Source organism: Macrobrachium rosenbergii, chromosome 13, assembly GCF_040412425.1.
Source record: "Macrobrachium rosenbergii isolate ZJJX-2024 chromosome 13, ASM4041242v1, whole genome shotgun sequence".
NCBI lineage: Eukaryota > Metazoa > Arthropoda > Malacostraca > Decapoda > Palaemonidae > Macrobrachium > Macrobrachium rosenbergii.
The window spans coordinates 38,368,839-38,381,412 of NC_089753.1; the positions used below are offsets into that span (position 1 = coordinate 38,368,839).

The 12,574-nt window shown below is 34.5% G+C and overlaps 1 protein-coding gene across 5 annotated transcripts in view; it reads right to left on the reverse strand.

Annotated features, from left to right (window-relative positions):
* Nucleotides 1-12,574, reverse strand: part of LOC136845208 (rho family-interacting cell polarization regulator 2-like) — a 440,509-nt gene that overhangs the window by 387,737 nt on the left and 40,198 nt on the right. For all 5 annotated transcript variants that reach the window (XM_067115266.1, XM_067115274.1, XM_067115270.1 and 2 more), the window contains exon 2: nt 5,974-6,011. The gene's annotated coding sequence lies outside the window, so the exon portion shown is untranslated. The remainder of the gene's footprint in view (nt 1-5,973; nt 6,012-12,574) is intronic.

The following is a 12,574-nucleotide window of genomic DNA, read 5'->3' on the forward strand; positions in this document are numbered from 1 at the left end:
CCTGGTACGAGAGAGAGAGAGAGAGAGAGAGAGAGAGAGAGAGAGAGAGAGAGAGAGAGAGAGAGAGAGAGAGAGAGAGAATATTTCTACAATACCTAGGCAGCAATATTGTATGGGGTTCTCCTCTAGAGAGAGAGAATACTTGTACAAATACCAATGAGGCAATATTCTATGGGGTTCTCTCCTCCAAAGAGAGAGAGAGAATACTTCTACAATACCTAGCAAGCAATATTCTAGGGATTCTCTCCTCCAAAGAGAGAGAGAGAGAGAATACTTCTACAATATCTAGAGAGCAATATTCTAGGGATTCTCTCCTCCAAAGAGAGAGAGGGAGAGAGAGAGAGAGAGAGAGAGAATACTTCTAAAATACCTAGAAAGCAATATTCTAGGGATTCTCTCCTCCAAAGAGAGAGAGAGAATATTTCTACAATACCTAGAAAGCAATATTCTAGGGATTCTCTCCTCCAAAGAGAGAGAGAGAGAGAGAGAGAGAGAGAGAGAGAGAGAGAGAGAGAGAGAGAGAGAGAGAGAGAATACTTCTACAATACCTAGAAAGCAATATTCTAGGGATTCTCTCCTCCAAAGAGAGAGAGAGAGAGAGAGAGAGAGAGAGAGAGAGAGAGAGAATACTTCTAAAATACCTAGAAAGCAATATTCTAGGGATTCTCTCCTCCAAAGAGAGAGAGAGAGAGAGAGAGAGAGAGAGAGAGAGAGAGAGAGAGAGAGAGAGAGAGAGAGAATACTTCTACAATACCTAGAAAGCAATATTCTAGGGAGTCTCTCCTCCAAAGAGAGAGAGAGGTAAATTTTTGTAAAATACTATTATGCAATATTCTAAATGGAGTTTTCTCCGAGAGAGAGAGAGAGAGAGAGAGAGAGAGAGAGAGAGAGAGAGAGAGAGAGAGAGAGAGAATTCTTCATACAATACACAGTCTGCAATATTCTACCGGTGGTTTTCTCTAGAGAGAGAGAGAGAGAGAGAGAGAGAGAGAGAGAGAGAGAGAGAGAGAGAGAGAGAGAGAGAGAGAGCGAGAGAGAGAGAGAATGCTGCAATCAGAACTGCAGAGAATTTTCTAAGAGAAAATGTTGACAGAATAGAAGAGTATTTTCTAAGAGAGTGAGAGATAAAAGGAAGACCACGAAAACGTCCTCGAGGAGAGATGAGAAGAGATAACGAGAGGAAGAGGAAGAAGAAGAAGAAGAAAAAAAAAAAGCAGAAGAATAAGAAAAGGAGAGCATCTTCAATAATACCTCTAAGATTACAAGAGAATTGTTCCCAAGCCTTCCCGCGGTATTAATCGCTTCCCGCTAATGATTTTTTTTTTTTTTTTCTTCTTCTTCTTATTCTTTTTCCTCTATTGGGGAATGAACCCATTCTACAAATTCAGAGCCGACTTCTTCTTCCGCCGCTGCAGTTGGGTCCGATATCATAACTTTAACTCGGCTAAGGGGGCGGAAACTTGGAAAACACCCTTTACTCTGACCTTAAAATTATGAATATTCTTTCGATACGAAAATGAGTTGTATTGAATACAGAATTTAGGCCAAAGGCGCAGGACTGGGACTTATGAGGTCATTCAGCGCTGAAACGGAAATTGACAGTAAAAGGTCTGAAAGGTGTAACAGGAGGAAAGCCTCGTAGTTGCACCGTGAGACAATTGTTAGGAGGGGGTGGAAAGTAAGATGGAAGAAAAAGAATATGAAAGGAGGTACAGTAAAAGGAGGGGCCGAAGGCACGCTGCAAAGAACCTTAAGTAATGTCTACAGTGCACCGCATGAGATGCACAGATGGCACTACCCCCCTACGAGAGATACGAAAGTGGTTTTATATAAAGATTTACCGTATTTGAAAATTGCTTTCGACGAAAATAATGATTCCCATAAAATTTCTATAATACAAAAGGTATTTTAAATAAAATTTTAGCGATGTACGAAATCATTTTACCTAAGATGAGTAAAATATTAAAATGATCTTAAATAAGCTAAATAATATTAAAAGTCCCAGTCTATCTAAATGACATTATTTGAATATTTTGAATATAAATATATATATATATGTTATATATATTTGTATGTATATATATACTGTAATCATGCTAAGTGGAAATAACTTCAAGTAAAAAAAATTCCTACAATACGAACACTGTTCTATGCAGACATTGCAGCCACATGGAGATAAGTTGACTTAAAATTAACTCTGCAACATTATCCTGCTCAAAATAGCAAAATATCGCACAGGGTTTGAAAAGGAAATAGAATGCTAATGCAGATGGTCAAACCCCAATATTACTCTAGAAATATAAATTTGTACATTGTGTGTGTGTGTGTATGTGTGTGTGTGTGTGTATCCTAGGCGACCAGACGATTTCTTGTTTGGTTATCCGGTTCCAGTCTTCAGAAGCCCAAAGAAAAAGGTAAATGAAGAGGTAAAGGGGCAACGAAAATGTTGTATATTTAGCATCTTCAATTGTTCTCCATCATATAATCTGTTTATCTGTCTATTTCTCTATATCTGTCACTCTACACCAGAATTTCTGGATCTTTCCTAGATAATGATCCCCGAGGGTTTTAACCCGGTATGTATCCACCTTTGCGACGTGTTTATTATGAGCCCGTTGGGAATATCCGTAAAAACACAAACAAAAGACTGTAAATATCATAAAGGTAATGACTCCCAAGAAATATTAGTCTTAGATAACGACCCCCGAAAACCCTTGGGGGTCACTATCTAGGAAAGATCCGAATTTCTCCCACAAAGACATTTTTCTACTGTATAAATTCCTCTACACCTCTTTTGAGAATGTCATACTTTCTGACAGAAGTGAATGGCGTTGGCTATAACTTCTTCACTGAAGGGAAAACTTAGGCCTTAAATAAAGAATAAATGTCACACTCATCGTTATTTACCAAACTCACCCTTAATGAGAGCCTTAGACTGACATTACTCAAGAGAAAAGAACTGTGTCGCTGAATAACTGCACCGAGCGTTTATCCCAAGGCAGAATTACTTAATAAAATCTTTTCCATTTCAGGTGAAAATAAGTAAAAAAATGCGCCGAAGTTTCTTCGGACTTTGGCGCAATCGAGTTTTCTGTATATCGCATAATCAAGGCCTCCGAAAATAGATCTATCTTTGGGTAGTCTCAGTATAATGCTGTATGAGTCGCGGCCCGTGAAACTTTAACCACGGCCCGGTGGTGGCTTATCCTATATCGTTGCCAGAACCACGAGTATGGCTAACTTTAACCTTGAATAAAATAAAAACTACTGAGGCTAGAGGGCTACAATTTGGTACGTTTGATGATTAGAGGGTGGATGATCAACATACCCATTTGCAGCCCTCTAGCCTCAGGAGTTTTTAAGATCTGAGGGCGGACAGAAAATGTGCGGACAGAATAAAGTGCGGACGGACAGACAAAACCGGCACAATAGTCTTCCTATACAGTAAACTGAAAAATGTTATGAGCTGAAAGCAAAAATTCGCACAGGAAAGCGTCATATACATTGACAGGCGACAAAAAGAAATAGCGATTCTACATCACGAGAGTTCAGAAAAACATGACAAAAACATTTCACCTTTCTGTCGCATTTCTAACTGTTTGCGCATAAAATCCAAAGCACTGACGAGATGTGTACATGTATCTGAATATATTCGTTAACTCGTAAATTAGGATCCAGAAAAACTGAGCAAAAACATCACTCTTTCTGTAATATTTTCCAATGGCGTAGCGTACAGGGTAACACACTGACTGAATACACGCGTGTATTTGCGAGTGTATTCGTGCAGACGTCATTAACAACGGTCCACTAAGCGTGCTTGGAAAAAATATCAAGTCTTAATGATTGCTTTTAAGAAATTACCCGACGTTTGCAATTTACATAAAAGGCTGCTTCGGCCCCTAATCAAATAAGCACTCCGTCCAACCCAGCCACCTTTATTTATAAATTCATGATGAAATTTGTAAATGAGACTCAGAAGACGATATTCATTTGTAAAGAGAGACGTCAAGACGATAATGCTTAATGAGAGAAGCCAGAAGAATGACGTATAATGAGAGAAACAAGCGGACTCGCTGCCAACATAAATTGCATGGGTATTTAGAAAAAAAAAAAATGCTCCGAAGTTTCTTCGGCGCAATCGATTTTTCTGTACAGCCGCTACAGCGTATACTCAAGGCCACCGTAAATAGATCTATCTTTCGATTGTCTCGGTATAATGCTGCATGAGCCGCGGCCCATGAAACTTTAACCATGGCTCGGTGGTGACCTATCCTATATCATGGCCAGAAGCACGATTATGGCTAACTTTAATCTTAAATAAAATAAAAACTACTGAGGCTAGAGGGCTGCAATTTGGTATGATGATTTGAGGGTGGATGATAAACATACTAATTTGCAGCCCTCTAGCCTCAGTAGTTTTTAAGATACGAGGGCGGATAAAAAAAAGTGCGGACAGAATAATGTGCTGACGGACAGACAAAGCCGGCACAATAGTTTTCTTTAACAGAAAATTAATAGAGTTTAAATGAAGAAGTAAAAAATTATATAATTCGTTTATGAGACTGTATTAATGAATATATACACAGGATGGTGAAGTATTAAAAACTTCATTCATAACAGTACCCTTCATTTATAGTAAACAGTAAACTTCAGTAACTTCATTTATGAAGGTACTCTTCTTGTAAGACACTATGTACTGCCAGCGTCAGAAACTTGATTTATGAAGGTACAGGAACCCTTCTCTTTCTAAAAATGCACGAGGGAATACTTGCAATAAATTTATAAGTATTATATAAGTATTCAATATAATATACTGTAAATATTACAAACTTCATTCATGATGTTTAGTGTTCACTGAAGGAAGGATCTGAACACTCATTTATGAGAAAAAGCGTACAACTGTGATTAAATTTTTTACTGCTCATAAGGTTATCGTTACAACTAAAACTTAACAATAATTATCATTAGATACGACTATCTTTTATCAATAGTTTCATACATAAAATCATGAGTAATCTTATTACTAAAATCTGTGTAACTTATTCATGAAATAACTGAGTGACTTTACAATATTAACGGAGGTCAGCTTCGTTGACAAATACACGCTTAGATTTAATGCCAAAGACATGTCTAGCTTTAACACCGAAATTGGGACTAAGTTTATCGCCTAAAAAGAAAGTAACTTTACCACCGAAGATATGTCTAGCTTTATCAGTAAAACGTGGCTTGCTTCAGCAACCAAATTGTGGCTAACTTTATCCCAAAGTCCTGTCTGACTTCGTCAAAAACACGACGTACTTTGTCACTAAAAAGCGGACAGTTTTATAGCTTTAAATCTCTAGCTTTACACTATAAAATATGTAGTTTTTTCATTGGAAGAGACTAATTTTATAGACAGTGAAAAACTATCTTTGCCATAAAATAAGTAAAAAACGCGCCAAAGTTTCTTCGGCGCAATCGAGTTTTCTGTACAGCGCATAATCAAGGCCACCGAAAACAGATTTATCTTTAGATGCTCTCGGTATAATGCTGTACGAGCCGTGGCCCATGAAACTCTCAGCCGGTAGTGGTGGCCTGTATTGTTGCGTTGCCAGAATCATGATTATGACTACATTTATCCCAAAATAAAATAAAAACTACTGAGGCTAGAGAGCTGCAATTTGGTATGTTTGATGATTGGAGGGTGGATGATCAACATAACAATTTGCAGCCCTCTAGCCTCAGTAGTTTTTAAGATCTGACGGCGAACAGAAAAAGTGCGGACGGACAGACAAAGCCTGCACAATAGTTTTCTTTCAGAAGACTAAAAATCATTAGCTTTACCACTAGAAAAGTAATCACCTTTACTTCCGGAAATAACCGAGCAGTTGAATCTTAGATATGACTACCTTTTCCACGAGAAACACGACTGACTTCACCACCAGACAAAAATATATGGGTAAAAACAGCGGAGAAAAAATAATCGGATCTTACCTTATTATTTGCATCCTGTTACCCAGCCATGCGTAATCCTGCAAAGAAAGAAATGATATTGTTATATCAAAGGGAACAGAAAGACATATTTATACGAAAAGTCTGCTTATTATTATTATTATTATTATTATTATTATTATTATTATTATTATTATTATTATTATTATTTACATGAAAAGAAAATAATTTTTATGGAAACAGGCGCAATGACATGAACTTGGAAGAGGAGTGAAGGATTAGATTACAAAAGAATTTCAATATCAAATAACAGTAAACTATAATATATCATTATTTACCAATAACAATAATTAAAAACTGCATTACACACATATGCATGAATATATTTATGTACGCATATGTATGTATATATATATATATATATATATATATATATATATATATATATATATATATATAAATATATATATATATATATATATATATATATATATAAATATATATATATATATATATATATATATATTTAAAACAAGAAACAAATAAATAGGACCTTATCTGACGTATGAACGAAGTGACAATTGAATGGAAACCAGTGAATAAACATTTCAGATAAGTTTATCACCCGGATGAAAGGAACAATAGACTACGAATACAAGCAGACACGTACGCGCACACACACGCGCGCACACACACATACACGCATATATATATATATATATATATATATATATATATATATATATATATATATATATATAATATATATATATATATATATAATATATATATATATATATATATATATATATATTATATATATATATATATATATATATATATATAATATATATATATATATATATATATATATATATATATATATATATATATATATATATATATATATATATATATATATGTATGTATGTATGTATAACTAAATCACAAAAATATGGAACGTGATGAATACTCGTATATAAATAAAGACAAAATCCACGAAGGAAAGAGAAACAATGGAGTACTGCAAGGCCTTTTTCGACTTCTTGTCCTTTACTTAGCAGACTAAGTAAAGGTCAAGAAGTCGGAAGGCCTTGCAGCTACTATATATATATATATATATATATATATATATATATATATATATATATATATATATATATATATATACATATATATATATATATATATATATATATATATATATATATATATATATATATATATATATATATATATATTATAAGCAAGTATATGGATGTGTGTCTTATATGTATGTATACACATACGATCAAATACACAAGCGTTACACATACAATTACCCATTGATCTGTTTATTCACACAGTTCACAACACAAACATTTAATCCTATACCTTATTTTACACATAAAAAAAAAAGTTCATTACGAAAACTAAAATTTAGTCTTTTTTTCCCCTCCCGTGCTAACGAGTCTCTCGTCTGAGGAAGACTTTTCCTGACGTCAGGGCTAAAGTAGTATATAACTTTGGACGTTGTTGTAAAGAGAGAGAGAGAGAGAGAGAGAGAGAGAGAGAGAGAGAGAGAGAGAGAGAGAGAGAGAGAAGTTAGCTCTGTGTATTATAACCTCCCTACGAGTCTTGAGATACCAGTAACTTTACCTTTTAGTCCCCGCAGCTGGGTTGATATTTGCATAACATGGGAGCTACGCTTCTTTAGGTACGGCTGTTTTTACCACCTGTCCTTTGGAATATGCATGAAGGTTTTCCACAAGGTATACACTATATATATATATATATATATATATATATATATATATATATATATATATATATACAGAATATATATATATATATATATATATATATATATATATATATATATATATATATATTTAGAAAGACGAAATATATTTGTAAAAATATTTAGAGCTCAAAGCTTCCGTCCATCCTTCTATGGACTTGATCAGTTCCACAGAAAGATGGACGAAAGCTTAAAGCTCTGCAAATATTTTTACAAGTACTTTCGTCTTGCTAAACAAGAGTATTACCGTGAACCTTCTACTGATAAATAAGAAGCATGATACGGTGTTTTTTTATATTTCATATATATTTATGAAATTAGTGAACGATTTCCTCTTTGTTTTTCACGAAATTCGCGTAAAACTTCTATTATTAGCATCTTTTGATATTCTATACATTAATTTGACATGGACTTTTGTTTTGATAATTTTTTTTAATTTTCATAACAGCAATTCATGCATGTAAGTGTTTATTGTTACTCTGTTCATCTTTACTCCTATATTTAATTTTAATTTATATGTTAACCTGTGAAATTATTGGTATTCTTTGGAAATTTGCTTCTCCCCCTTGAAAGTGTTCCTGTTTAATAATAATAATAATAATAATAATAATAATAATAATAATAATAATAATAATAATAATAATAATAATAATAATAATAATAATAAAACTTGACTATGCAGAACTGGAAATCAAATTTTATTTCGAGTAAATTTGTTTAGGTATACTTTATATCCCCACATTAATATAAACCTTACAGTATATTTAGATTTAAGCGATGAGTTACATTATTTAGATTAGGCTACAGTATGTAATATTTGAGTACCCGCCATGCATGACTGATAGTATACCTCAGAAGATTTTTCACATTGTTTATTTAAGAAAATCACTATTATAATAAGAAGTACGAGTTAAAAATAATATTTAACCTCATTGTTTTAAATGCCATATAATTAAAAATGAAGATTGCCTGTGGTTAGGTTAAAAAATGTCAGTTAAAATACAGTAGTTAGTGTTGAACGCAGTCCATTTTCTTCAATTCTTTAAGACGCGTAATATGGCTTTAGAGAAAACGGATATCCCAAGCATCTAATAACAGTAACCAAACAAGATTATTTCTTTCTCTCTCTCTCTCTCTCTCTCTCTCTCTCTCTCTCTCTCTCTCTCTCTCTTTATCATTAAATATGCTTAAAGCTGACCACTCTTAAGATAATAGGGAAGATAAGTCTGTTTTGAATTTAGTAAAATATGTCTGAAGTCGAGAGCAATTGTTGTTATTTTTGTAACAATGTTTTTGAATCAATTTTATTTTTGTTTGACTGATGTAGGTGATTTAAGAGATAATTTTCACTTGGCTTTTTTTTTTTTGTAAAGTCTGTCAAGTGTTGCATGGCAACGGTCACCTCCACGCATAATTCTATTAAAAATGAAAAGCACAATTCCCTTTGCACAGCGAATATAATGAAAAGCGTAGAGACAAAAAAGTCTGCATGGGGAGTATTATCATTAAGGTTTAATGATCCTTTTGAGTCGATGAGAAAGGAATAGAAAAGGAAATGTCATAGGTTTTCGTTCTGAGATATGAGCTAAAATAAAAGCGTATATATAAATATCAGCGACAAGGAGCAAAGAAAGAAGAAAATATGAATTTTATATCTGAAAAAGGAGGACCCAATAATAAACAAGTAAAAATGCGCCGAAGTTTCTTCGGCTCAATCGAGTTTTCTGTACAGAGTATGATGCTGTATGAAACTCTCAGCCATGGTCCGATGGTGGCCTGTGTTGTTGGCACCTATAGCGGTGCCAGACGCACGATCATGGCTAACTTTAACATTAAATCAAATAAAAACTACTGAGGCTAAAGGGCTGAAATTTGGTACGTTTGATGATTGGAGGGTGGATGATCAACATACCAATTTGCAGCTCTCCAGCCCCAGTAGTTTTTAAGATCTGAGGGCGGACAGAAAAAGTTCGGACCGACAGACAAATAGCCATCTCAATAGTTTTCTTTTACAGAAAACTAAAAAAGAGTGAGAATATAGTCTTAAATCCCCAGAAAGAATGAAGATGAAATAACGAAGAGTCAGCAATTAACTCTCACAAGAGGAGAAAATAAAGAACGAAAATAGTTAACAGAAAAAAAGCACGTTAACTTGTAACCTTACAAAGAAATTTCGCAACGCAAAAAGGAATGACCTACGAGAGAGAGAGAGAGAGAGAGAGAGAGAGAGAGAGAGAGAGAGAGAGAGAGAGAGAGAGAGAAGGCTTCTTGGAAAAGTTATCGATTGCAACTCTGTTGTAGCAACAGTGCTGTTGCTTTACAGAGATTAGATCTGCGCCTTACGGCAACTCATAAACAAGCCTGTCATGACAGCGCTACTTTCCCCCCTCTTGTCCATTTTATATTTTGTTTATTTCCCATTAAACCGTGAATAACTTTCCCGTGGTTTCTGTTTTATTTAAAAGTTGATCGTTTCTTTTAATTATGCACCCTATATAATTCGAGACTACAAGTAATGTAAAGGGTAGGTTAATACAATCCACATTATTTTAGTTTTCTGTAAAAGTATTGCGCCGGCTTTGTCTGTCCGTCCGCACTTTATTCTGTCCGCAGTTTTTCATTCCGCCTTCAGATCTTAAAAACTACTGAGGCTAGAGGGCTGCAAATTATTATGTTGATTATCCACCCTCCAACTTAAAAACTACTGAGGCTAGAGGGCTGCAAATTATTATGTTGATCATCCACCCTCCATCTTAAAAACTACTGAGGCTTGAGGGCTGCAAATTGGTATGTTCATCATCCACCCTCCATTCATCAAACATACAAAATTGCAGTCCTCTAGCCTCAACGGTTTTTATGTTATTTAACGTTAAATAAGTTCACGATAGTCGTGCTTCTGGCAATGATATAGGATAGGCCACCACCGGGCCATGGTTAATGGTTCATGGGCCGCGGCTCATACAGCATTATACCGAGACCACCGAAAAATAGATCTATTTTCGGTGGCCTTGATTATGCGCTGTACAGAAAACTTGATTGCGCCGAAGAAACTTCGGCGCATTTTTTACTTGTTTTATGGTGTTGACAGTCTATAGATTTTGCTCTGCAGAGATTATGATTAAAAGGTTCCAAATTTATTTGTTACATCTGTAAATACATACGAACATACCTCAAACAAATATATAGCCCGAGGCAATAACACACAACGTACTTAATATGCATTCTCACATGAATGCATAATTACGGGAGTTTGGGCACATTCTGTTAATCAATGAAAAAAGTGTGCGGTCATATATATATATATATATATATATATATATATATATATATATATAATATAATATATAATATAATATATATATACATATATATATAACTATGTACATAAATATATACATGTACAAATACATACACACATATTTATATGTATATATAAAAACACATAAATATATACAAGTATAAATACGCACATATGCATATATACATGTATGAATAAACACATGCATATATATATATATATATATATATATATATATATATATATATATATATATATATATATATATGTGTGTGTGTGTGTGTGTGTGTGTGTGTGTGTGTGTATTAAACAGCAATCGAGTAAAAAGCAACATTCCGTAAGGGTTCGCAACCCAAAAATTACTACAAGTTCGGAAACCTCATAAACCTCAGGAGGTTCTCTATAAGATTTATTAGGACTGTGATTGATTGCCATAAAGCAAAGGAGAACTTTTAGAGGTTCCGAACGGCCATTAAACTTCAGACCAAAGAGATCATGACGCGCGTCTGCGAGTCTTGTAAGTTTTCCACAGAAGAAGAAGAAGAAGTAGTAGGGATCAGTTTGTTTACATTTCGTACGTTTCATCCGTTGTCTTGAAAGCTTTTTTTTTTATTAGTTTTCTGTAAAAGAAAACTACTGAGATGGCTTTGTCTATCCGTCCGCACTTTTTCTGTTGGCCCTCTGATCTTAAAAACTACTGAGGCTAGAGGGCTGCAAATTGGTATGTTGATCATCCACCCTCCAATCATCGAACATACCAAATTGCAGTTCTCTAGCGTCAGTAGTTTTTATTTTATTTAAGGTTAAAGTTAGACATGATTGTGCGTGCGGCAACGCTAAGGACAGGCCACCACCGGGCCGTGGCTGAAAGCTTCATGGGCCGCGGCTCATATGGCATTATACGCTGTACAGAAAACTCGATTGCGCCGAAGAAACTTCGCCGCATTTTTTACTTGTTTATTTTTGTTTTAAATTCAGGTTCCCTCGAATTTTTTTGTTTCTGTAACCGTCTTCCATATACCTTTATACCTTATTATAATATTTCTTTAATTACTTCAAAGAATGTTCACTCGTTATATTTCTTCTGTTTCTGCCCTGGGCTATTTTACATTCCTTTGCTATTTTCACATTATGAGGTTTATCAAGAGTTTGTCATTCCACTTTAATTCCATTTCCGTGTTTAATATTTTTCTCAAGAATATAAAACCTAATCCTTGAATAATCTGATACTGATTACTCATACAATGCTAAAAGCTCTATACCTCCTTAAGAAACAAGTAAAAATTGAGCCGAAGATTCTTCGGCGCAATCGAGTTTTCTGTACAGCCGCTACCGAAAACAGATCTATCTTTCGGTGGTCTCGGTATAATGCTGTATGAGCTGCGGCCCATAAAACTTTAACCAAGGCCCGGTAGTTGCCTATCTTATATCGATGCCAGAAGCACGATGGCTAACTTTAACCTTAAATAAAATAAAAACCACAGAGGCTAGAGGGCTGCAATTTGGTGTGTTTGATAATTGGAGGGTGGATGATCAACATACCAATTTGCAGCCCTCTAGCCTCA